At 44.7% G+C, this 13,845-nt stretch overlaps 1 protein-coding gene across 2 annotated transcripts in view; it reads left to right on the forward strand.

Annotated features, from left to right (window-relative positions):
- NSF (N-ethylmaleimide sensitive factor, vesicle fusing ATPase) overlaps positions 1-13,845 on the forward strand; it is a 183,369-nt gene that overhangs the window by 98,120 nt on the left and 71,404 nt on the right. The window lies entirely within an intron of this gene.

Consider the following 13,845-nt stretch of genomic DNA (forward strand, 5'->3'; position numbering starts at 1 on the left):
TGTGTCTCTACCTCTCTCTGTAACTGTGTCTTTCAAATAAATAAAAGTAATCTTTAAAAAAAATCAAGATACTGGAAACATAACTGTAGAAAACTTTTCACTTACAACACAATAAGAATAATAAATTGCCTAGGATTAAATTATAACTGGTTCATTGGATTAGGCTGCTGCTCACAATGCTGGGATCCCAAATCAGAGATGACCTGTGTGATTGAGGCCCTGCTCAATTACCCACATAGGAGACCCAGATGGATTTCCTGGCTCCTGTCTGTGGCCTGACTCAGCTTCTGACCATTGCAGCCATTTGGGGAAAGAACCAGTGAATGGAAGATCTCTTTCTCTGTTTCTTGGCACCATATCTTTCAAGTAATAATATAAATCTAAAAGTAAATAAAGATAAATGGTAACAGGAAATATGCAAGACCTTTAAGGAGAAAAGTATAAACATTTTTGAAAATCATTTAAAAGTTAATAAAATTGTAAGCTAATGTTCATATATGGTGATATTGTCATGAAAATGACATTTCTGCTTATATTGATCTGTAAGTTCCATGCATTTCCAATCAAGTCTAACAGGAATTTTTGGAATTTGATAACTTGATTCTAATTTTTTTTGAAGCTTGAAGAGCCATAACAATTTTGAAGCGTAATGAAGTTTATTTGATAGATATCAGGGCTTTTAATTAAAACAATGGCAAAAACAGGCCACGAGACAATAGAACACAGGAAGGAAGAGCTTGCTCTGTGACAAGTGGTGGCACAAACTAGGGGGAAAGAATAGACTGTTCAATGAACAGGGCTGATATAGTTGCCCATTTGTTTAGAAAAAGATAAAACACAATCCCTGTCTCTCACAGAGAATTGTAAAATGGATTTGTGAAAAGGAGAACAAAAACCTAAAACTTCCAGGAGAAGACATTTTTAGAAGAAAAATCTTTAAAATTTAAAGATTTATCTTTAAATCTTTAAAACTGAAAGCTAGGGAGAAAGAATTTTTTTCGTTTTGTTTTATTTTTAAATATTTATTTATTTATTTATTTGAGAGGTAAAATTACAGAGAAAGGGAGACATAAAGGTCTTCCATGTGCTGGTTCACTCCCCAAGTGGCTGCAGTGGCCGGAGCTAAGCCGATCTGAAGCCAGGAGCCAGGAGCCTCTTCTGGGTCTCCCACGCAGGTGCAGGGGCCCAAGCACTCGGGCCATCCTCCACTGCCTTCCCAGGCCACAGCAGAGAGCTGAATGGAAAGAGGAGTAGCCGGGACTCAAACTGGCACCAGCACTGCAGATGGTGGCTTTACCTGCTATGTCACAGGGCCAGGCCCAGGAGGATGAATTTTTAAATTAAATTTGGAAATCAAATCTGTTAAAAATGTTAATTTGGCTACATCCATATAAAGAGAATTCAGTATAATAAATTATGCTATATACAAATGTTTCAGACAAGGAGAAGATATTTGCCATATATATAATCCACAAAGAATTAGCATTCTCTGTAATAAATTCTCTACAATAAGACCATGGTAGTAAGAAAAAGACTAATAACACAATTAAAAAAAAAACTGTCAGGATTGGTTTTGGCACACAGCAGGTTAAGCCACAGCTTGTGACTGCGGTATCTCCTATCAGAGCACCAGTTAGAGTTCTGGCTGCTTCACTTCCAATCCAGCTTCCTGCTAATGTACAGAAACAGGGTCTTATTTATGAGAGTACTTCAGAAATTTCATTTTCCATAAACTTTGAAAACGTTTTATTTTATTTGAAAGTCAGAGATGGGGCTGGCACTGTGGCATAGACTATTAAGCCTCCACCTGCAGTATTGGCATTCCATTTCAGCACCCGATAGAGTCCCAGATGCTCCACTTTCAATCTGGCTCCCTGCTAATGTGCCTGGAAAAGCAGTGGAAGATGGCCCAAGTGCTTACGCCCCTGCACTCACATGGGAGACCCAGAAGAGGCTCCTGGCTTTGGCCTGGCCCAGCCATTGAGGCCATTTGGGGAGTGAACCAGCAGATGGAAGACATGTCTCTCTGCTTCTCTCTCTGTATTTCTACCTTTCAAATAAATAAATCTTAAAAAAGAAAAGAAAAGAAAAAGGCAGAGAGAGAGAGAGACAAGAAACAAACAAGGGAAATATTTTCCATATACTGCTTCACTCCCCAGATGACCCCAACAGTCAGGGATGGGCCAGGCTGAAGCCAGGAGGCACGTGAGTATCAGGTACACAGTACTTGAGCTGATGACTGCTGCCTCACAGATGCGTTAGCAGGAAGCTGTATCAGAGGTGGAGTGGAGCCTGGAACCAGGCACTCTGATATTGGACAGAGGCCTCTCAAACAGCATCTTAACTACTGCACCAAAAACCTGTCCCTGCATGAACTTTTTGGAGACCTTGCATACATAGCTAGCCAGAGTGTTAATTAGAAAAATGTAACAAATGGGCACTATCTTACAGATTAACTTGATAACAAAAAATGAAGATATGAGAACACAGGAATTTCACTTCCAGACAATTGCCCTCGACAGACAGTCAGACTTCTGCACAAAGGGCACCAGAGTACTGATTGCTGCACTGTTTGAATTGGGCAGGGGGTATGACTGCCCCGTAGTAGGAAATGGAATATCATACAGATATTAAAATAAATGATAGATTTACTTGGATCAATATGACTAGCACTCAAAAACATAGCTTCTAATTAAAAAAAAACCTTAATAAGCTGTATTAAATCTACCCTGTTGTTTCCTGCTTTTTCTTAATTTTTATTGTGGGTAAGATATACATATATATATTTTTTTTCTTTTCTTTTTAAAGATTTATTTATTTACTTGAAAAGCAGAAATATATATACCTTTAAAAACATACATGTGTATACATATATATGTATTATATATATACTACATATATATATGTATTTTAAAGACTTATTTATTTATTTGAAAGGCAGAGTTAGAGAGGCAGAGAGAGAGAGAGATCTTCCATCTGCAGGTTCAGTCCCCAAATGGCCCCAACAGCCAGAGCTGGGCCCATCCAAAGCCAGGAGCCTGGAGCTTCTTCAGGGTCTCCCACATGGATGTAGGGGCCTAAGGGTTTGGGCCATTTTCTTCTGCTTTCCCAGGCCATAGCAGGGAGCAGCCAGGACTCAAACAGATGCCCAAATGGGATGCAGGCACTGCAGGTCAGGGCTTTCACCTGCTGCACCACAGCACCGGCCCCAAGATATATATTTTAAATACTGCCTTTCTACCAACCTTTTAAATGTTTTAAACCTGCTTGTTGGATGTTTACTTGTTTCAGTTTTATACAAGGTGATTTTCTCCCTTGCTTCCCAGTATCTATTAAGTTCTTATTTATGTTTGGGCTCTAACTATCTCAGCCTCATTGGTTTCAATAGTCATAGAATGATTGGTGGGTTGATGCAAATCCAAAGAGTCCCAGAATCAATTCAATTTTATAATTCATTCCTAGACAGTACCTCTTTTTTCTGCTTTAAATATTTCTTAAGCCCTTAATATGCCAAGAAAGATGGCCATCACAATTTACTACCTGGGTTGAATGAATGTTTAAAAATTATTTTATTTACCACATAATTTATAAATATAAGAATGAAGGGGTTGAGACCAGTGTTCTGGTGCAGTGGGTTAAGCTACTATCTGCATTCCATGTGAGTGCTGGCTCAAGTCCTGGCTGCTCTACTTCTGACCCAACTCCCTGCTAATACTCCTGGGAGGGTAGCGGATAATGGCCCAAGTACTTGGGCTTCTACCACCCATGTGGGAGACCTGGATGGAGCTCTAGGCTCCTAGCTTCAGTCTGGCCCAGCCCTGGCCTTGTGGCCTTTTGGAGAGTGAACCAGTGGATGGAAGATATATCTGTCTCTCCCTTGCTGTCTATCAATCTTCCTTTCAAATAAATAAATAAACTTTTTTTAAAAGGACTGTTTAAAGAAAACAGAGATAGTGAAAATTATTACAATATTTAATGTGATCTTAAATTTGTCAAACAAAATCTTAGCTGGTTTTAGTGAACAGGTGCCTGTGGATGCAGCCAGTTCATTGGCCATCCTGCAAGAGGTTGTAAATATCAGCCGCAAACCCCCAGCACGTCTCCACAGGCTCGACTGTCATCCCTTCTGCTTCTTCCTCACGTGCTTGCATTGTCAAACAGAATACTTTAAGAATTTTTAAAAGACCTTTGGCACGTAGTTTTGTGAAAGGAAGAAGGCTATCATATGCTCCTGACTGCAAAAGCATTTTCATTTTTAGACTTGCAAGGATCTTTTAAAATGGTAAAATCATTGATCCTTTTTTTAAAAAAAATATCTATGTATCTATTTCTCTGACCACCTCGCTATAATACCTGCCTTCAGCATCTAATTACAAACTAGATCAAGGAAGTTTGGGCACACAAATTGAATAAAGGATAAAAGAGTTCTGTCATAAGTCCTTTTAGCAAAATGGAATGGCCTAGTTTCTTTTCACATAGTACTGCACATTGAAGACTTTTCTGTTGGATAACTACATGAAAATGCCATATTTTCTTTTCATCTTTAGATTAAAAATGTATTATTTACACACTGATTCTTGAGCATCATTATCATATCATTATCTGAAGGCACATAGTCTGAGATTTTATTTATAATGGACAGCTTTACTATCTTGATCGGAGTCTCAAGTGCCATCTTAGTCTTTGCACTCATCTTCCGACTCATCTAGTAAATGTAAAACACCTTTCTCTGCGTTTTCTATGCCACCCTGGGCAGAGAATTCAAAAAATTGGTATGTTCAATTATATTCAGTAAAAGCTGGGATCACGCCACAAAGATTGCATCTCCAGCCTTCCCTTATGCCTTCTTGGAGGAGGGTTGATGTGTTTTGGGCAATACAATAAGAAAATTGAAGAATGATGTCAGAATGATATTTATTCCACTGTGTCGCTCCCCCTCTTCGTGGAGGAACGACACAGGACCCTGCGCTGTTCTTTCGTCTGCTCGGCCCTCCCCGGGTTTGCTGCTGGTTCTTCCCGGGTTGGCTACTGTCCCTTCCGCCTCCGTGGAAGGGCGGTTCCCCCTGGCCACTTTCCCCACTTCCGCAGGGGAGCGGCACACCGCCGGCCGGCTCTCTCGGGGGCTGCACAGGTGTTCCCCTTAGATGTTCCCGGTGCATGCCGTCTCTCTCCTCCTTTATAGTCCTCCTCTGCCAATCCCAACTCGGCTGCCCACACGCCGAGTACGCTGCTCTCCTCCAATCAGGAGCAAGTCCTACAGTTTATTGGCTGAACTGGAGGCAGCTGTGTAGAAGCTGTTTTCTCCTCTCCCAGCGCCATATTGTGGGAGAGCAGATGCATAGAATAAGTCTTAATTCCAGTAACTTAGTCTAGTCCGGGTTGCTCCCCACACACTGGTGTTCTGTCACTCTTTAAGTAATACCATCATCCTTCCATTTTCTTATTTTAGTCTTTTTTATAGCATTAGTGAGAACAATTGATGGCATAATTTCTAGGATGATGAAACAGTGTAATGTACCTTAGATTTATGAAATAGCCCAGTAGCCCTAGATGGTAATGGGAAGATAGAATGAGGTGGTTTTTTTTTTTTTTTAATATTTATTTATTTGAAAGAGTTACACAGAAAGACAGAGACAGAGAGAGAGGTCTTCCATCCGCTGGTTCGCTCCCTAAATGGCCACAACGGCCAGAGCTGAGCCCATCCAAAGCCAGGAGCCCGGAGCTTCTTCCAGGTCTCCCACACGGATACAGGGGCCCAAGGACTTGGGCCATCTTCTACGGCTTTCTCAGGCCATAGCAGAGAGCTGGATCAGAAGTGGAACAGCTGGGACTGTAACCGGTGACCCTATAGGATGCCACACTGCAGGCTGGGTCTTTAACCTGCTGTGCCACAGCACCAGCCCTGAGTTTTTTGTTTTTATTTTTCCTTTTGGTCAAATAAAAAAAATCATGTGAAACCAATCTTTATACATAGTTAGAGCTACTCAAAAAGAAACTTAAAAGCTGAAGTTGGGTTTAATGAACCCTGATGACGTACCAAGGGTTAAATGCTAGACATGGGAGAGCTGAAATGCACGTAAGCGTTTTGTAAAGTCTCAGTTGTCATAGTTTCCACACGGCACGTGGGTGACTTTGGTGCTCTTTTTAAACTTGTGGGCATGTTAAATATGACACTAATGAAAAACTGAATTGGCAAAGAGTTTCTAAATTAATCACAGCCAGCATTTTCAGTTATATCTTTCTGAATCTTCACGGCAGAAATGATTTGGTGTATTCAGCTGAGAGCCCCTATGAAGGATGGATTTGTGTTACGTAATAAGGAAAAGTGTCGCCTCTGTGACTCTGGACGGGCCAGGCTGATGCAATGAACACTTGCATATAGGTCAAGCCAGTTAAATATAGATCAGCTGCATTTAAAGGCCCTTGCCAGGGGCTCGGCGGCATCAGCTCTGTTTCTGTGGGGAAAGACTTTGCAGATAGTAAAAACAGAGCTGGAAGCCAGTGTATTGAAGAGGTAAAGAGTTTGTTGACGAGTTAACTGTATTGATCCATTGCTAAAGGGTTTATTATGAACCAGTTATATTAAGTGGTGAACATTAATCTTGACATATTCTTTACCTGGTTCCTAATTTATTGCAATAAGAACGTGCCTTTATTTGAGTAACACACCTGTAAAAATTGATGTTATTGTAATGAGTAGGCTGGGGGAAGGGACCTGATGACAGGTCACAAGATTAGTAAGGTTCTGAAAAGGTCAAAGTTGTACTGAATTATGTTTTGGACAGATTGCCACTATGATCAGTTAATCAAACACAGTGTTCTTATTGTCTCTGGCTTCCCTGTCCACATGGGTGATTTTTGAGGTTGGACTAAGAAGGAAGTCATGATTCCAGTTACAACATAAGGCACACTGACAGCAAAATTCACACTTTATAACAGTTTTTCATTTCATGCTGTATTGAGCAGATAACCTTGATTAAAATAATAGTCACAAACAGGAATATACTTGTTTTGCATTGAAGATGACAAGACTTAATACCCCAGAATGCCTTGGCAAAGCTAAGATTACAATTCCCACTTCTAATTCCCTTTTTTTACAGATGGAAAGAGGAATAACTTTTGGCATTTTTTTTTTTTTTTTTGACAGGCAGAGTGGACAGTGAGAGAGAGAGACAGAGAGAAAGGTCTTCCTTTGCCGTTGGTTCACCCTCCAATGGCCGCCGCGGTCGGCGCGCTGCGGCCGGCGCACCGCGCTGATCCGATGGCAGGAGCCAGGAGCCAGGTGCTTTTCCTGGTCTCCCATGGGGTGCAGGGCCCAAGCACCTGGGCCATCCTCCACTGCATTCCCTGGCCACAGCAGAGGGCTGGCCTGGAAGAGGGGCAACCGGGACAGAATCCGGCGCCCCGACCGGGACTAGAACCCGGTGTGCCGGCGCCGCTAGGCAGAGGATTAGCCTAGTGAGCCGCGGCGCCGGCCTTGGCATTTTTTTAATAATGTAAATGCTGTGGCTTTTAAAATTTTTTATTTACTTTTATTGATTTGAAAGGCAAAAAGAGAGAGAGATCTTGCATTATCTAGTTCACTCCCCAAATGCCCCAATATGAATGGCCAGGCCAAACTCAAGCCACAAGCCCAGAACTCAGTCTGAGTCCCCCATGGTGGGTGGCAGGGACCCAAATACTTAAGCTATCACCTACTACCTTCCAGGGTGTGCATTAATAGGAAGCTGAATCGGAAGTGGAGCAGGGACTCAGACCCTGCACTCAGGTATGGGATGCAGGCATCCCAGGTGGCATCTTAACCACGGTGCCAAAATGCCTGCCTTTCTTGAACTTTTTTTAAGAAGCAAGCTATCAGTTAGCATTAGACGTCTGTTCAGTAAATACAAGATAATGGGATATGAAGTTAATTTCATAATAAAGCACCATATTTGAGCTTAGTTTCAAACTTGAAGAAGGAAAATACAAGAAATGTTAGTTAAAAAAAATAAAACCTAGTTAAAGTTTAGAGACTTTGATGGACATTTGATAATCATCTTACATAGAATTTCACTAAAGAATAAACTTAACATGAATAATAGAATGTATAAAATATTTTATGTTTTTATATTGCTGTTGTGCAATAATGACTTTTTTCTCTTTTGATATAGTTTTATGATTTTTACATGTGTATAAATTTGTGGGACCACCACCAAAATCAAGATGCAGTATTAGTGTTTCCTAACCTAATTTGGAGATTTCAAAAAATTCCAATCAAAAGTTGGATTTGTTTGTTTGTTTGTTTGTTTGTTTGTTTTCCTATCTGAGTTGATGGGTTTTCCCTCCCCTGATGGAATGATCCTAGTGTTCATTTTGAAGTCAGCATGGTTGAGAACAGCCAAGATAGTTACATAAAAGAACATCTTGTGCGAAAGAGCTTGCCCCACCTACTGCTCTAAGGTTACCGAGATGAAAACAAGCGTGAGTCCAGGGAAAGAGCAGATGGACTGATAATAACCCAGCACACGGAGAACCAGAGCCTCCTGGAGCTGGCGGTTTCAGGAAGGAAAGCAGGGCTACTCATCAGGGCTCCCTCAGTTTGAGGGAGAATTCACTGGGTGCTCACCCCACTTACACTATACACAAAGCACCAGATAAAGGGTTCTAAGTAAAGGAAAAATTTTAAAGAGAAGAAAATTTAGTGTCTTTAATGGGACAGTATTTTAAAGATTACAAATAACAGAGCCATTATATATAAATATAAAAACTGATCATTTGGCCGGCGCCACGGCTCACTAGGCTAATCCTCCGCCTTGCAGCGCTGGCACACCGGGTTCTAGTCCCGGTCGGGGCGCCGGATTCTGTCCCGGTTGCCCCTCTTCCAGGCCAGCTCTCTGCTGTGGCCAGGGAATGCAGTGGAGGATGGCCCAAGTGCTTGGGCCCTGCACCCCATGGGAGACCAGGATAAGTACCTGGCTCCTAACATCGGATCAGCGCGGTGCACCAGCCGCAGCGCGCCGGCCACGGCGGCCATTGGAGGGTGAACCAACGGCAATAGGAAGACCTTTCTCTCTGTCTCTCTCTCTCACTGTCCACTCTGCCTGTCAAAAAACAAAACAAAACAAAACAAAACTGATCATATGAAGGCAGGGTGCCGGTGTTGTGGCTGCCACTGCCATGCCAGCACCCCTTGTCAGGGCACAGTGAGTTCCAGCTGCTCTGCTTCCTCTCCAGCTCCCTGCCGCTGTGCCTTAGACAGCAGCAAAGGATGATCCACCCACTTGGGCCCCTGGGAGACAGGAATGGAGTTCCAGGCTCCTGGCTTTGGCCTGGCACAGCTCTGGCTGTGGTTGGGGGAATGAATCAGCAGGTAGAAGATCTCTCTCTCTCCCTCTCTCTCTTCTGCCTCTGTTTCTGCCTCTCTGTAACTCTGCCTTTCAAATAAAATAAATAAATCTTTAAAAAATAAAAGACAGACACATGACAAACTGGGATAAAATATTTACAACAAATATTATAGTATCCTTAATATGTAAAGCATTTTTATTAATAAGAAAAGCTCCTAAATGCCAACAGAAAAATATGCAGAAGACATATCAAATAGGAAGAAAAATTACTAATGATAAAAAATACGATTTTAAAGGCATGCCAGCCTCTTCAGTAATTAGACAAATATGACTGAAAAACTAGAGAACAGGGGCAGGCAGTTAGCTTAGCAGTTAAGAATCTCACATCCCACACTGGAGGATGTGGGTTCAGTTCCCAGCTCTGACTCCTGACTCCGGCTTCCTGCCGACACAAACACTGACAGGCAGCAGATGATGACACAGTAATTGGGTTCCTGCCACTCACATGGGAGACCTGCATTAATTTTCCAGTTTCTGGGCCAGCCCAGCCCTAGCCATTGTAGACATTCAGGGAGTAGCCACCAGATAAAAACTCTGTTCCTTCCTTCCTCCCTTTCTCTCTCTCTCTCTCTCTCATTCACACACACTCTCTCTCTTTCCCTTCTTCCTTCCCTCCTTCCCTTTTAAGTGAATAAAATACAAATGCTATTCTATTTCACAATAAGGTGACTATAGATAACAACAATGTATTGTATATTTTTCTTATTAAAAACAAATAGAAGAATGGATTTTAAGTGTTATCACCATAAAGAAACGTTGAACGTTTGAGAGCTAGATCTGTTTACTTTGATTGAACATTACACAGCGGATACATATATCAGAACATTACCTTGTGTGGTGAGCATCTGGCCTATCGTTAAGATGCCCACATCCTGTATTGGCATGCCTCAGTTCAAGTCCAGCTTGTTTCTAATGCACACCCTGGGAGGCAACAGGTACTGGCTCCCATGTGGAAGACCCAGATGGAATTCCTTACTCCTAGCTTCAACCTTGCCCAGCCCATGCCTTTCAAGTAGATGAACATAAATAAACATTCCTTAAAAGATTATATCCTTAGGGCCAGGGTTGTGGCACAGTGGGTTAAGCCACTGCCTTCAGCCCTGGCATCCCATATAAGCACCAGTTCAAGTTCTGGCTACTCTGCTTCTGATCGCACTCCCTGCTAATATGCCTGGGAAAACAATGAAAGGTGGCTCAAGTGCTTAGGCTTCTGCCACCCACAAGGGCAACCTGGATAGAGTTCTGACTTCATCCTGGCCCGCCATAGCCATCGTGGCCATTTGGAGAGTGAAACAGGGTGGAAAATGTTCTCTCTCTCTTTCTCTCTCTGTAATTCTGCCTTTCAAAAAAATAACTCTTTTAAAATGAAAGAAAAAACTAAGCTGTTTAAAAAATTATATCCTTAACAGATATTAATATCTAATCCTCAATTTCATTATGCTTGTCATTTGACTTATATTATCCACATATTACCAGATTTAGGTTATATTCATTTTCTTTTTTTTCTTTATTTTAAAATATTTATTTATATGTATGAAAGGCAGAGTTACAGAGAGAAAAAGAGAGATCCTCTATCTGCTGGTTCATTCCCCAAATGGTTACAACAGCCGGAGCTGGGCCAATCTGAAGCCAGAAGCCTTTTCTGGGTCTCCCACATGGGTGCAGGGGCCCAGGCACTTGGACCTTCCACTGCTTTCCTAGGTGCATTATCAGGGAGCTGGATCAGAAGTGGAGCAGCCAGGACTTTACCCACTAAGCCGCAGCACCAGCCCCAGTTGTATTCATTTTCATTTGTTAATAATCCCTAATGTTGGCCGGCGCTGCGGTTCACTAGGCTAATCCTTCGCCTTGTGGCGCCGGCACACTGGGTTCTAGTCCCAGTCGGGGCACCAGATTGTGTCCCAGTTGCCCCTCTTCCAGGCCAGCTCTCTGCTGTGGCCCGGGAGTGCAGTGGAGGATGGTCCAAGTCCTTGGGCCCTGCACCCCATGGGAGACCAGGATAAGTACCTGGCTCCTGCCATCGGATCAGCACAGTGCACCGGCCGCAGCGGCCATTGGAGGGTGAACCAACTGCAAAAGGAACCTTTCTCTCTGTCTCTCTCTCTCACTGTCCACTCTGCCTGTCAAAAAAATAAAAATAAAAAATCCCTAATTGTGGGGAGCAATCCGGACTGGACTAAGTTACTGAAATTAAGACTTATTCTATGCATCTGCTCTCCCACAATATGGCGCTGGGAGAGAAGTAAACAGCTTCCGCACAGCTGCCTCCAGTTCAGCTAATAAACTGTAGGACTTGCTCCTGATTGGAGAGCAGCGTACTTGGCGTGTGGGCAGCCGAGTTAGGATTGGCGGAGGAGGACTATAAAGGAGGAGAGAGACGGCATGCACCAGGAACATCTAAGGGGAACATCTAGCTGAAGGAACACCCGTGCAGCCCCCGAGAAAGCCGGCCGGCGGTGTGCCGCTCCCCTGCGGAAGTGGGGAATGCGGCCAGGGGGAACTGCCCTTCCACGGAGGTGGAAGGGATAGTAGCCAACCCGGGAAGAACCAGCAGCAAACCCGGGGAGGGCCGAGCAGACGAAAGAACAGCGCAGGGTCCTGTGTCGTTCCTCCACGAAGAGGGGGAGCGACATAATGGTGCCGTGACTCGGATAGGAAACCTAGAACGGATAGCAAACTTAGGAGGGAAGAAACGGGAAGAACTGGGAAATTACCGGAGAGAGAGACTAGCAAACAGCCTAGGGAAAAGCCGGACGAAAAGGGTGCCGGAAGAAGCTGTTGAAAGCCTAGGCATAGACTCGTATACGGACTACGGGGGGAAGCTGGGAGAAATCTCTAAGGTCGAAAGCGAAAGTGAAAGCTAGAACAAACAGACTCGGACTGTGGGGAGAGGCCAGGAGAAATGAGGGAGGAATATTGTTGGAAGAAAACTTAAGGAAACATACCGGGTAGAGAAAAGTGTTAGGGAAATTGAAGCCGCGGGGGGCAGGCCAAGGCGGAAACGAAAGCCACTTTGGGGTTCCCAAGTTAGCCCGGGAATAGGGGGCGAAAAGTTGAAACCAGAAGCTGAGACGTAAGCCAGATTGGGATCCGTCTGATTAGCCCGGGGAGCAAAGGACGGGAAGCCAAATCATGGGGCGGAGACGTGCGCTGGGTTGAATTCGCCAGGCTAGCCCGGGGAACTTAGATTGAATGCTAGTGGCGGACACGTAAGCTACGCTGTGTTACTCGCGGAAGCCGCCGCGTGCAGAGAGAGCACGGGGCGTGAATAGATAGGGAACGGGGCTGGCGCGAGGCCGTGGTGCGGGCGCGAAGTGCGTGGAGACCGCGGAGCGTGCGCGCAGAGCCGGGAACCCGCCGGCGGGGCGAGGCACCGGGAAGCCGCGCAGAGCCGTGAAGCTGCCGCGGGGCGAGGTGCCGAGAAGCTGCTACGGGGCGAGGTGCCGAGAAGCAGCCTCGGGGCGAGCGCCGCCGGGAAGCCGCAGGGATAAGAGAAACAGAAGTTTAGAAATAAAATGAGAAGAAATAAGAATGCTGGGAGATAGAAGTAAAATGGGAGAAATAGGAATGCCCGGAGATAGAGAAATAGAGAAAAATAAGGCCTCCCCTCAACATGGCAATGAGAAAGCTTGGATTCGGTCTGCCTGATTAAGTGAGGCGATGAGCACCTGGGCGGCTAGCAGCTTATGCGCCGCAGGTCACCGAAGACAGGCACGAATTAACATCAGTAAGGCTTCCCCACAATACCGCAATTAGAAGGCTTGGATTCGGTCTGCCTAATTAAGGCGGTAAGCGCCAGCAGGCAGCTCGACCAGAGTGTGAGCCGCAGGTCACCGAACACAGGCACGCATCAGCGCCTAAAAACCTCCTCACAACATGGCGAAGAGAGGACCCGGATTCGGTTTGCCTGATTGTAAGAACCTGTGGCAACTCTAGCAAGTAGAGCAGAGTGTGTGCTGCGGGACACCGAAGACAGGCGCGTATCAACGCCAAAAATAAAAAGAAAGGGGGATCTGTGGGGAGCAATCCGGACTGGACTAAGTTACTGAAATTAAGACTTATTCTATGCATCTGCTCTCCCACAATATGGCGCTGGGAGAGAAGTAAACAGCTTCCGCACAGCTGCCTCCAGTTCAGCTAATAAACTGTAGGACTTGCTCCTGATTGGAGAGCAGCGTACTTGGCGTGTGGGCAGCCGAGTTAGGATTGGCGGAGGAGGACTATAAAGGAGGAGAGAGACGGCATGCACCAGGAACATCTAAGGGGAACATCTAGCTGAAGGAACACCCGTGCAGCCCCCGAGAAAGCCGGCCGGCGGTGTGCCGCTCCCCTGCGGAAGTGGGGAATGCGGCCAGGGGGAACTGCCCTTCCACGGAGGTGGAAGGGATAGTAGCCAACCCGGGAAGAACCAGCAGCAAACCCGGGGAGGGCCGAGCAGACGAAAGAACAGCGCAGGGTC

The sequence above is a fragment of the Oryctolagus cuniculus genome, chromosome 17 (genome assembly GCF_051225735.1).
Source record: "Oryctolagus cuniculus isolate XC-2025 breed Fujian yellow rabbit chromosome 17, ASM5122573v1, whole genome shotgun sequence".
Taxonomy (NCBI): Eukaryota; Metazoa; Chordata; class Mammalia; order Lagomorpha; family Leporidae; genus Oryctolagus; species Oryctolagus cuniculus.